Source organism: Lepus europaeus, unplaced genomic scaffold (genome assembly GCF_033115175.1).
Source record: "Lepus europaeus isolate LE1 unplaced genomic scaffold, mLepTim1.pri SCAFFOLD_3_1, whole genome shotgun sequence".
Taxonomy (NCBI): domain Eukaryota; kingdom Metazoa; phylum Chordata; class Mammalia; order Lagomorpha; family Leporidae; genus Lepus; species Lepus europaeus.
In genome coordinates this window covers 4,678,167-4,688,897 of record NW_026909276.1, presented here as the reverse complement: position 1 = coordinate 4,688,897, position 10,731 = coordinate 4,678,167, and positions in this window count along the sequence as shown.

The window sequence follows — 10,731 nt, the reverse complement described above, 5'->3', positions numbered from 1 at the left end:
AATGTCCAACAATTTGCACACTGTGCTCTTTACCTGCACACCCTGCCAGTACTTTTTCTTGATGTGCATTATAAACCTGATAAATTGCCCTAATGACTTTTATTACTCCATCATTGTAAAAATGCCAGTATTGTGTTCTTTAATAAGTTTGGCATAACACTGAAAGATGGGAGCCTTTTCCATTGAAGCCACTGCATTTTTGCTCACTAGTGTTACCTAGATTAGGAGTAGTGATATCCTCTGATTATACCTTCAATTTGAACTAAATTCTAAAACATGAATAAAATTACTGATAGTGAAGATGAAGCTGAAGAGAAGGAAACCAAGATTGGGCACTCTGATGGTGTGAGTGAGCTGTTTATGGGTGATCTGTTCTTTATATAAAACCTACTGCTGCGGGTTTGCCAAGTTACGTACCACTCAATAACCTTCTTTCACGTATCTTTAAGAATTCTGTCCCAAATCTCTTCTCTTAATTTCACTTTCACAGTTACAGAAAATGAAGTTTTGAATAAACCTGTTAGTTATGGATTTCAATTACTTGCAGAAGTTCTGTCTTGCTAATGTGCCAGTCACTGATGCTAAAAGTTGCTTCTTGTCTTCTCTCTCTCAGCAACAATATTTCATGACCCACATTGCTGCTAGTGATATAGAAACTTATAGTGTTGAAGGTGTAGTCCAAAATGGAGGCTGTCATGATGAAATTCTCTGAGTGCATTATTTTAATATCAGGCATCTTAAATAATCACTTATTACATTTTTGTGTTGCTATTGACTAACAGTATCATGTTATCCTTTGTCTGTTCAGCTGAGCTATACTGCAATCTTCTTTATGGACATGATCATTTCTTTTTACCCAGAGATTAGTATTCATTACACATTTCCTCTGAGTTAGGCCACTCTCAAGGAATGAGGTTGTGTTGGTTTATAATTTAGTTATAAACTGTGGAATTCTCTGTGTGTTCTCTGTGGAAGTTAAAGTTTAAAAGAGATAATTTATCATAACCACCTCAAAGGTCCTTTGGTACATCTTTCTGAATCACTTAGAGATGAGAACTCCTTTGAAAGAAGAAATGAAGTAGCTGACACATGGAGCCACTACCTATAATGCAGCATCTCATGTAAGCACTGGATTGAGTCCCAGCTGCTCCATTATGACCCATCTCCCTGTTACTGCATCTATTTGGGGAATGAACTAGCAGATGGAAGATCTCTATCTCTCCCTGCAACCTTCTCTCTCTATCTCTGCCTTTAAAATACTGTAAATCTTATTTTAAAAAAACTTAGGGTCTAGCACTGTGGCATAGTGGGCTAAGCCTGTGCCTGTAGTGCCAGTTCAAGTTCCAGCTGTTCTTCTTCCAATACAGCTCTCTGCTTTGGTCTGGGAAAGCAGTCAAAGATGGCCCAAATGCCTGGGCTCCTGTATCCATGTGGGGGAGAAGAGTGAAGCCCCAGGCTTCTAGCTCCTGGCTTCAGATTGACCCAGCTCAATCTGTTGTGGCTATTTGGAAGTAAACCAGTGGATAGATCTTTCTCTGTTTCTCCCTGTGTCTGTAACTCTACCTCTCAAATGAAATGATAAAATCTTTTTTATTAAAAAAAACAGTTTAGCCTCACATTTGGAACTTTTAGTAATTTTGGATGGGTTGAGAGGAAATTTGTAAAGTTTGTGGTACAACTGGGAGCCTTCTGAGTCCTAGCATGTAAGAAGAGAATAGCGAGCAGACAGCTGGTAGACAAGACCTAATAGAGTACTACCCATAGCATTGTCTTTTTAAAGACCACAGTAAGTCCTATGGTCCCTGTTCAAAGGTCAGTGGGAAACCATCCACACAGTTGAAAGAGGAGTGTGACTTGATGAGATTTTGGTTTGTAAAATGGCCTTTTAATTAAGTACTAAAGAACATCTCCAGAGAAAACATTGAAGGATACAGTTGAATTGTAAATCTTCATTAATAATAACAAGATTTGAAGAAAGAAATGGCAGCTTTAAGGGAAATGCAGTTCAGGGAAGGGAGATAAGAATTAGTGAATATTTTATCCTAGGATGGTACTTACACCATCTGTACATATTGGGACCCTAATTTGGTGTGTTGAAGAGGATTCCACTAGGATCTGGAATAACTTGAGCATCAGAACACATAATTTCAGACTATAATACCTTTAACAAGAATCTATGAACTCATAATGATATAGTACATAATGACACAATAACTAAGACAGAAGAGTGAGCCCTTAGCTTTGATGCTAGATCAAAATATAAATGAAGAAACAATATTGGGAATTAAAACACCAGCATTTCATAAAGTGCTGATAATTAAAAATAATGAATATCAAAGGTACTGGATGAAAATTTGATAGAAAATAGGATACCGTCATAATATTAGAATATTTTTAATAAAAGTCCACACATTCCAAAAAGAAATAAAAATTTGTATATAGCACAGTAAATGCAAATGCTGTAGTGCAGCAAGTTTTGCCACTGCCTGCCACACCAGCATTCCACCTGAGAGTGCTGTTATGCTGCTTCAAGTCCCAGCTTCTCTGCTTTTGATCAGGCATATTGTGAATGCACCTGGGAAGGCTTCAGAACATGGTCCAAGTCCTTGGGCCCTGCCACCCATTTGGAAGACCAGGAAACAGTCGTTCATCCTAGCTTCAGCTTGACAAAGAACTTATGCTTGTAACTCTTTTGGAAATGAAACAGTATAGATATATAGAGATAGAAAAGAGAGAGAGAGAAAGAGAGAGAGAGAGAGAGATGATAGAGATAGAGATAGAGATAGAGATAGAGATAGAGATTATAGAGATAGAGATGAGAGAGATATCGAGATCCAGCTCTCTGTTATGGCCTGGGAAAACAGCAGAAGATGGCCCAAGTGCTTGGACCTCTGCACCTGCATGGGAGACCTGGAAGAAACTCCTGGCTTCTGGCTTTGGATTGATACAGCTCTGACTGTTGTAGCCAATTCAGGAGTGAATCAGCAGATGGAAGACCTGTCTCTCTCTCTCTCTCTCTCTCTCTCTCTCTCTCTCTCTCTGCCTTTCTTTCTCGCTTTGTGTAACTCTGACTTTCAAATAAATAAATAAATAAATCATTTTAAAAGATATAGATGTAGATGTAGATATAGATATAGTTCCCTCTCTCATTGTCATTCTGCCTTCAAAATGAATAAATAAATCCTTAAAAGGTTGCATGTGAATCAATCTGGCAGAAATTCACTAAATACCAAGTTGATAGCATGCATCATGGAATGGATGGAAGACTGAGGAGAGCCCAGCAGCAGACCAGGGAGCTTCTGATGAGAATACAGGGTGCACATTTTCTCAGAAAGGAACACTGGATAGACCCAGCTTGAGTCATCTCTGCTCTTGATACTTATTAAGAGTTTTCATATTAGAAAAGTGTCAAGGAGATTTCTAGAAAAATAACATTGACTCACAATGGGAGAAAAGATATTTTAACATAGTTGGAAAAAATGTAATAGTTCTGTGGATTGTGTTATAGTGAGGAATTTATTTTGGTTCCCTAAATTAGGGTTCATATGCTTTTTATCATGGGACCACCCTATACTTAGCAGAAACATCTTGGATCAGGGGCAAAAGTGCTAAAAGGATAATAACTGGGCATTCTCAATGAATGGGACTCACTCATGGTATTTCTGTAAGTTTGAAATAATTTCAAAATTACTCTTTTTTTAAAACTTTTATTTAATGAATATAAATTTCCAATGTACAGCTTATGGATTACAATGGCTTCCCCCTCCCATAACTTCCCTCCCACCCACAACCCTCCCCTCTCCCGCTCCCTCTCCCCTTCCATTCACATCAAGATTCATTTTCAATTCTCTTTATATACAGAAGATCATTTTAGTATATATTAAGTAAAGATTTCAACAGTTTGCACCCACATAGAAACACAAAGTGAAACATACTATTTGAGTACTAGTTATAGCATTAAATCACAATGTATAGCACATTAAGGACAGAGATCCCACATGAGGAGCAAGTGCACAGTGACTCCTGTTGTTGACCCAACAAATTGATACTCTAGTTTATGGCACCAGTAACCACCCTAGGCTCTCGTCATGAGTTGCCAAGGCTATGGAAGCCTTCCAAGTTTGCCGACTCTGCTCATATTTAGACAAGGTCATAAAAGACAGGGTGAGGATAATAACCAATGTTCCTAAGAGTGGCATTAACCAGGTCTGACCAATTATACAGCATTAAGTGGGGAAGAGGACCATCAGTACAAAATTAACTACTCTTAAAATGATCAGCAGAGAGCTGATCTCTATTCCACAGCTCCAGACCCTGGACACTTTTTTGAAGGTTGAGTAACTGATTTTGGCAATGACAGAAAGTTTCTTTTAAAATGACTTTGATGGGGCTGGTGCTGTATCATAACAGTTAAAGCTGCTGCCTGGAGTGCCAGCATCCCATAAGGGTGCTGGTAGAAGTGTCAGCTGCCTCACTTCCAATCCAGCTCTCTGCTATGGCCTGGAAAAGCAGTAGAGGATGGCCCAATTCCTTGGGCCCCTGCACCCACTTCAGAGACTCAGAAAAAACTCCTGGCTCCTGGATTTGGATCAGCACAGCTGTAGCCATTGCAGCCATCTAGGGAGTGAACCAGCCAATGGAAGTCCTCTCGCCCTCTCTCTCTGTGCCACTGCCTCTCTGTAACTCTGCCTTTCAAGTAAATAAATAAATCTTTTTTAAAAAATAAAAGAAAAGGAAATAATAAAATGACCTTGCTTCCCACAGCCAAAGTATTTTATTTTATCAGATGTTTAAGGGCAGCAGCCTGTAAATTAGTTTTGTAAGTCTCAGTCTGTACTGTTTGAAGGAATTTAATCATTTCTGCCATCGTAGTTTCAGGTTTTGGAGACAACAGCTTTTAAAACATTTTTTAATCCTGATTTGCATTTTCATAAGCCATTTGTTTTAGTAATATTTTGCCACTTCCTGATTATCTACCTGATGTCGAATAGCTTTTTCTAGCCTATCCACAAAGGACATATAGCCCTCAGTCAGCCCCTGATGGACTGTAGACAAAAAGTGGATAGTCTTTAACATCAAGAATCTTTTTCCATGCTTTTAATTAATATTAGAAATTTTTACATAAGCCTTCGTTCAAGGATAAGCAACTTGTCGACCAAGATCTGAATACACTCCCTCTCTTAGCAACTGCTCAAAATTGGTAGGGACATTGTTATTTAGTTAATCTATGGCTTGTACAGAAGCCCAGTTTCTATTCCTGAGCCCAAACAGTATACTGGGCTGGAGTAACCAAGATTTTAATTAAAATTTTCCAGTTCCATGGCACCATCTCACATCCTTCTCCAATTCCCTTCAGTATGCCCACTGTCTAAGAACTCTGTATCTTGTACTCCATTAAGCCCTCTTTTAGCCCTCTGTAAACATTATAAGGAAGATGTTCATGCCAGGGAGCTGTATTTTCATATCAAGCTACAGGGCAAACAGTTAACCCTGGTGATTCCCCTTGCTCCTTGCCTTGCTGAAGCCTACCTAGCACTGATGACACACCTGAAGGGGACTCAGATATTACCACCACAACAGTAGATGCTGAAAGTGCAGAGGTCTCTGTGAGGCAGTGGGGACAATCCCATTGACCGACCTTCCTGGCTGAGGACAGTGGCCAAGGGAATTGTAACCTTACTAATGGCATCCCAGCAGAGATATCACATGTGCAAAAACAGAATAGGAGCTCAATGCTCCTGATATTATTTTTGACCAATTTTCTCTCACTTTTTTTAGATTTATTTATTTATTTCAAAGTCAGAGTTACACAGAGAGAAGGAGAGGTGAGAGAAAGAGAAAAAAAGTCTTCCATCCAATGGTTCACTTCCCAGTTGGCCACAATGGCCTGAGCTGTGCTGATTTGAAGCCAGAGGCTAGGAACTTCTTCCAGGTCTCCCACATGGGTGCAGAGGCCCAAGGACTTGGGCCATCTTCTTACTGCCATAGAGATCACAGCAGAGAGCTGAATAGGAAGTGGAGCAACCAGGACTTCAACCAGTGCCCATATGGGATGCCAGCACTGCAGGTGGTGGCTTTACCCATTACACGACAGTGCCAACCAACAATCAGTTACTTTTAAAGTGCCTTCATCAGGGTACCAAGGATAGCAACTATTAATTTTTTTACATCAAGCATCCAATTACTTTTTGGTAAAGAGTGTCCCTCATGGGGCCAGCACTGTGGCTTACTTGGCTAATCCTCCACCTGTGGTGCTGATATCCCATATGAGTACTGGGTTCTAGTCCCAGTTGTTCCTCTTCCAGTCCAGCTCTCTGCTGTGGCCCAGGAGGGAAGTGGAGGATGGCCCAAGTGCTTGGGCCCCTGCACCCGCATGGGAGGCCCAGAAGAAACACCTGGCTCCTGGCTATGGATTGGTGCAGCACCGACCGTGATGGCCATTTGAGGAGTGAACCAATGGAAGGAAGATATTTCTCTCTCTCTCTCTCTCTCTCTCTCTCTCTCTCTCTCTCTCTCTCTCACACACACACACACACACACACACACACACACACAGTCTATAACTCTACCTGTCCAAAAAAAAAAAAAAAAGAGTGTCCCTCTTTCTAAAGGAGATAAAGCAGCCCAGCTTTATGTTTCCACTGCACCGGGTACAGGGAATTCCACATCTTAATGACTCACCAGGATCTTGAAGAGATGAGCAATGTTTCTGTACCCTTGCCAGGTGTGGTGAGCCACCCCTTGCATGTTGTGCCAAGGGTCCTTGTTCAGGCACCAGATGTTGGGGTGTGCAAGTGAAAGGAGAGACAGGACATGGGAACTGTTCCTCTGAAAAGTGCTGCCAGACTAAACCGGTGTGTTTTCTTTATTGATAAGGATTAGAACCATATATTGTACAGCTCATGCATGTGCTCATCTAACTCTAAGGTTTCTCTGAAACATGTTTAGGAAGACATATTAGATAAGCATGTCTAGGGAAGCAGCTGCATGTCTTTGGGAAGCCAACATTCCCACAAGGCTCAATGCTCTTCTTGTTAGTGGGCCATAAACTGTACTTAGTCCCTGAAGCCACACGCTGTGTACTAGGAAGAAAATGTCTTCTCCAAGAGTGCTTTGGCAGAAATCTTATTCTCCACAGTCACATTTTACCATCTTTACAAACCAGCCTGGGAACAACCAGGTTGGCCAGATCTGAGTCCACTGTGTGTGTGTGAATGAACGTGACTTTGCTTCATATCTAAATACTGTCCTTCTATTTTGGATTATATATGTGTTTTGTAATTGTGCTTTGATTCATAGTAACTCATCTTTTTATGGAATTGATTAGCATTGAATACAAACTGAAAAAAAATAAACAAAATGTTGAAAGAGGAAAAAAAGAATTTATCCAAATGTTCTAATGTATCCCAGAAAATATTTTTAAGTATAAAATGGTGACCACAAATGAATAACTCCCTCTTGCTCTTCTATCCAACCCTCTCATTTATTCCTCACTCAATGCTGCTCAACTTCTCCACGTACCTCTAGCACTGATTGAGCTCACTGCAGAAGTGTAAGTCTCCCCACTGCACTGTGAACTTCTGCCTTCACTTAGCTCCATCTCCTGTGTTCACCACTCACTTAAATTCACTGCAATCACTCCAATGGTTAATGAGAGAATTATTCCCTTAGCAACTCCATGAAATAGAAGAGAAAAATCAAGTCTTTCATGTTGCTTCTCTGTAGGAAAATCCTTCATGGAGAAAGAAATGTTAATGTAAATGTTGGAAAATATTTTATTAATTTATTTATTTTTATTTTATTTTATTTTATTTTATTTTATTTTATTTTATTTTTTTTGCCAGACAGATTTAGAAAGTGAGGGAGAGAGAGAGAGAGAGAGAGAGAGAGAGAGAGTTATAGACAGTGAGAGAGACAGAGAGAAAGGTCTTCCTTCCATTGGCTCATCCCCCAAATGGCCGCTACGGCCACTGCGCTGTGCCCATCCGAAGCCAGGAGCCATGTGCTTCCTCCTGGTCTCCCATGCAGGTGCAGGGGCCAAGCACTTGGACCATCCTCCACTGCCCTCCTGGGCCACAGCAGAGAGCTGGACTGGAAGAGGAGCAACTGGGACAGAATCTGGTACCCCAACTGAGACTAGAACCTGAGGTGCCAGTGCCGCAGATGGAGGATTAGTCTAATGAGCCATGGCAACAGCCGGAAAGACATTATTGATTATTCTCTGGCCTGCTATACCTGGACAAGAGTCCTACCAAAATACAATTGGAGCAACTGGCACTGTGGCATAGGGGGTTAATGCCCGGCCTGAAACACCGGCATTCCATATGGGTGCCAGTTCAAGACCTGGCTGCTCCACTTGTGATCCAGCTTTCTGCTATGGCCTGGGAAAGCAGTAGAAGATGGCCCAAGTCCTTGGGTCCCTGTACGTGCGTGGGAGACCTGGAAAAATCTCCTGGCTCCTGGCTTCATATCAGCACAATTCCAGCCATTGCAGCCAATTGAGGGGTGAACCATCAGATGGAAGACCTCTCTCTCTCTGCCTCTCTTCTCTGTGTAACTCTGACTTCCAAATAAATCAATAAATCTTAAAAAATAAAATAAAACTGGAACTAATGTTGGATGCATTTAGAAGTCTCAGGCCAATATGGGAGGCTGCCCATTTTCTTATAAAGATCCATTCATAGGATTCAGTTGCAATTGCATTGTCATAAATTCAACAGAGACTGGTGTATCTTCCTGCATTGTCACCTAAATACAGGGTGGTAACTAAGGAGACCAAGCTGGGGAGAGAAAAGAGATATGTCATTGCAGTCTTTCCCAACATTCCTAGATGACTCTAATCATGAATCTCCATGCATTTGGGAACAGCCTGCCACCAGACTTATTCACAAGCACCTGAAGAGTGACCAAAGACCAACAGGGGAGCCCTTTTCTTATCCAGGGTCAGGTAGAAGAGGGCTTGAGTACTGTATCTCACAAGGGCAGCTGTCACTCTAAGGTAAGTGACATATACATGTGTCTACATACACACACACCAGATTTCTTTTTTTTAAATTTTTTATTTCATAAATGTGAATTTACAAAGTGCAACTTTTGTATTGTTGTGGCTTCCCCCCCAACCTCCCTCCCTCCCATGGCCCTCCCCTCTCCCTCTCCCATCCCACCCTTTATCGAGTTTCATTTTCAATTACCTTCATATACTGAAGATCAACTTAGTATATATACTAAGCAAGGATTTCAACAGGCTGCATTCACACAACTGCACACGGTATACGGTATTGTTCAACTAGTAGTGTTTTTAAGTTTCATAGTAAAACACATTAAGGACAGAGATCCTACGTGGGGAGCATGTACCCAGTGACTCCTGTTGTTGATTTAACAATTGGCACTCTTATTTATGACGTCATCAATCACCCAAGACTCTTGCTATGAGCTGTCTAGGCTATGAAAGTTCCTTGAGTTCACCGACTCTGAACTTGTTTAGTCAAGGCCGTGTCACAGTGGAGGTTCCTTCCTCCCTTCAGAGAAAGGCGCCTCTCTCCTTGATGGCCTGTTCCTTCTGCTGGGGTCTTGTTCACCAGGGTCTTTCATTTAGATTGTTTTTTGCCACTGTGTCATGGCTTTCCATGCCTGTGAGACTCTCATGGACCTTTTAGCCAGATCTGAATGTCCCAAGGGTTGATTCTGAGGCAGGAGTGCTGTTTTGGGCGTTTGCCATTCTATGAGTCTGCTGTGTGTCCTGCTTCCCCTGCAGGATCATTCTCTCCCTTTTAATTCTATCCTTCATTATTTGCTTACACTGATCTTATTTGTGAAATCTCTTTGACACATACCCTATCTTTTTGATCAGTTGTGTATTTATACTTATTACTTTACCAAGTGCGCTGGCATTGGTACCTGCCTCCTTGGTAAGATTGATTTGAAATCCCCTGGCACATTTCTAGTTCCACCATTGGAGGTAAGTCCGAGTGAGCATGTGCCAACCTATATATCTCCTCCCTCTCTTATTCCCACTCCTATGTGTAACATAGATCACTTTTATGTTAATTTTAAATGCCTAAGAATGATTGTGCATTGATTACAGAGTTCAACCAGTGGTCTTATGTAGAACAAACAGAGCAACAACAACAACAACCACAACAACAAAAATACTAAAAGGAATAAAATAGTAAGTTGTTCCTCAACAATCTAGACAAGGGATGATCCTGTCATTGTCTCTCATAGTGTCCATTTCACTTAGCAGCAACAACAACAAGAGACTAGAACCTGAGGTGCCAGTGCCGCAGATGGAGGATTAGTCTAATGAGCCATGGCACCAGAGATTTTTTTCATCTAAAATTTTTTTTCATCTAAAATTCTATTTTTCATCTAAAAATTCTATTTCTACTGAATACCATACCCTTCCTACCATTCATAACTACCCTTCTAATTTATGCTTCTTGTATTCTATTTTTTTAAAGATTTATTTATTTTATTTGAAAGTCAGAGTTACACAGAGAGAAGAGAGGCAGAGAGAGAGAGTTCTTCCATCTGAGGGTTCACCCCCCAATTGGTTGCAATGACCAGGACTGCGCCAGTTCAAAGCCAAAAGCCAGGAGCTTCCTCCAGGCCTCCCACATGGGTGCAGGGGCACAAGGACTTGTGCCATCTTCTACTGCTTTCCCAGGCCATAGCAGAGAACTGCATCAAAAGAGGAGCAGCTGATGGCTGGCACCGTGGCTCAATAGGCTA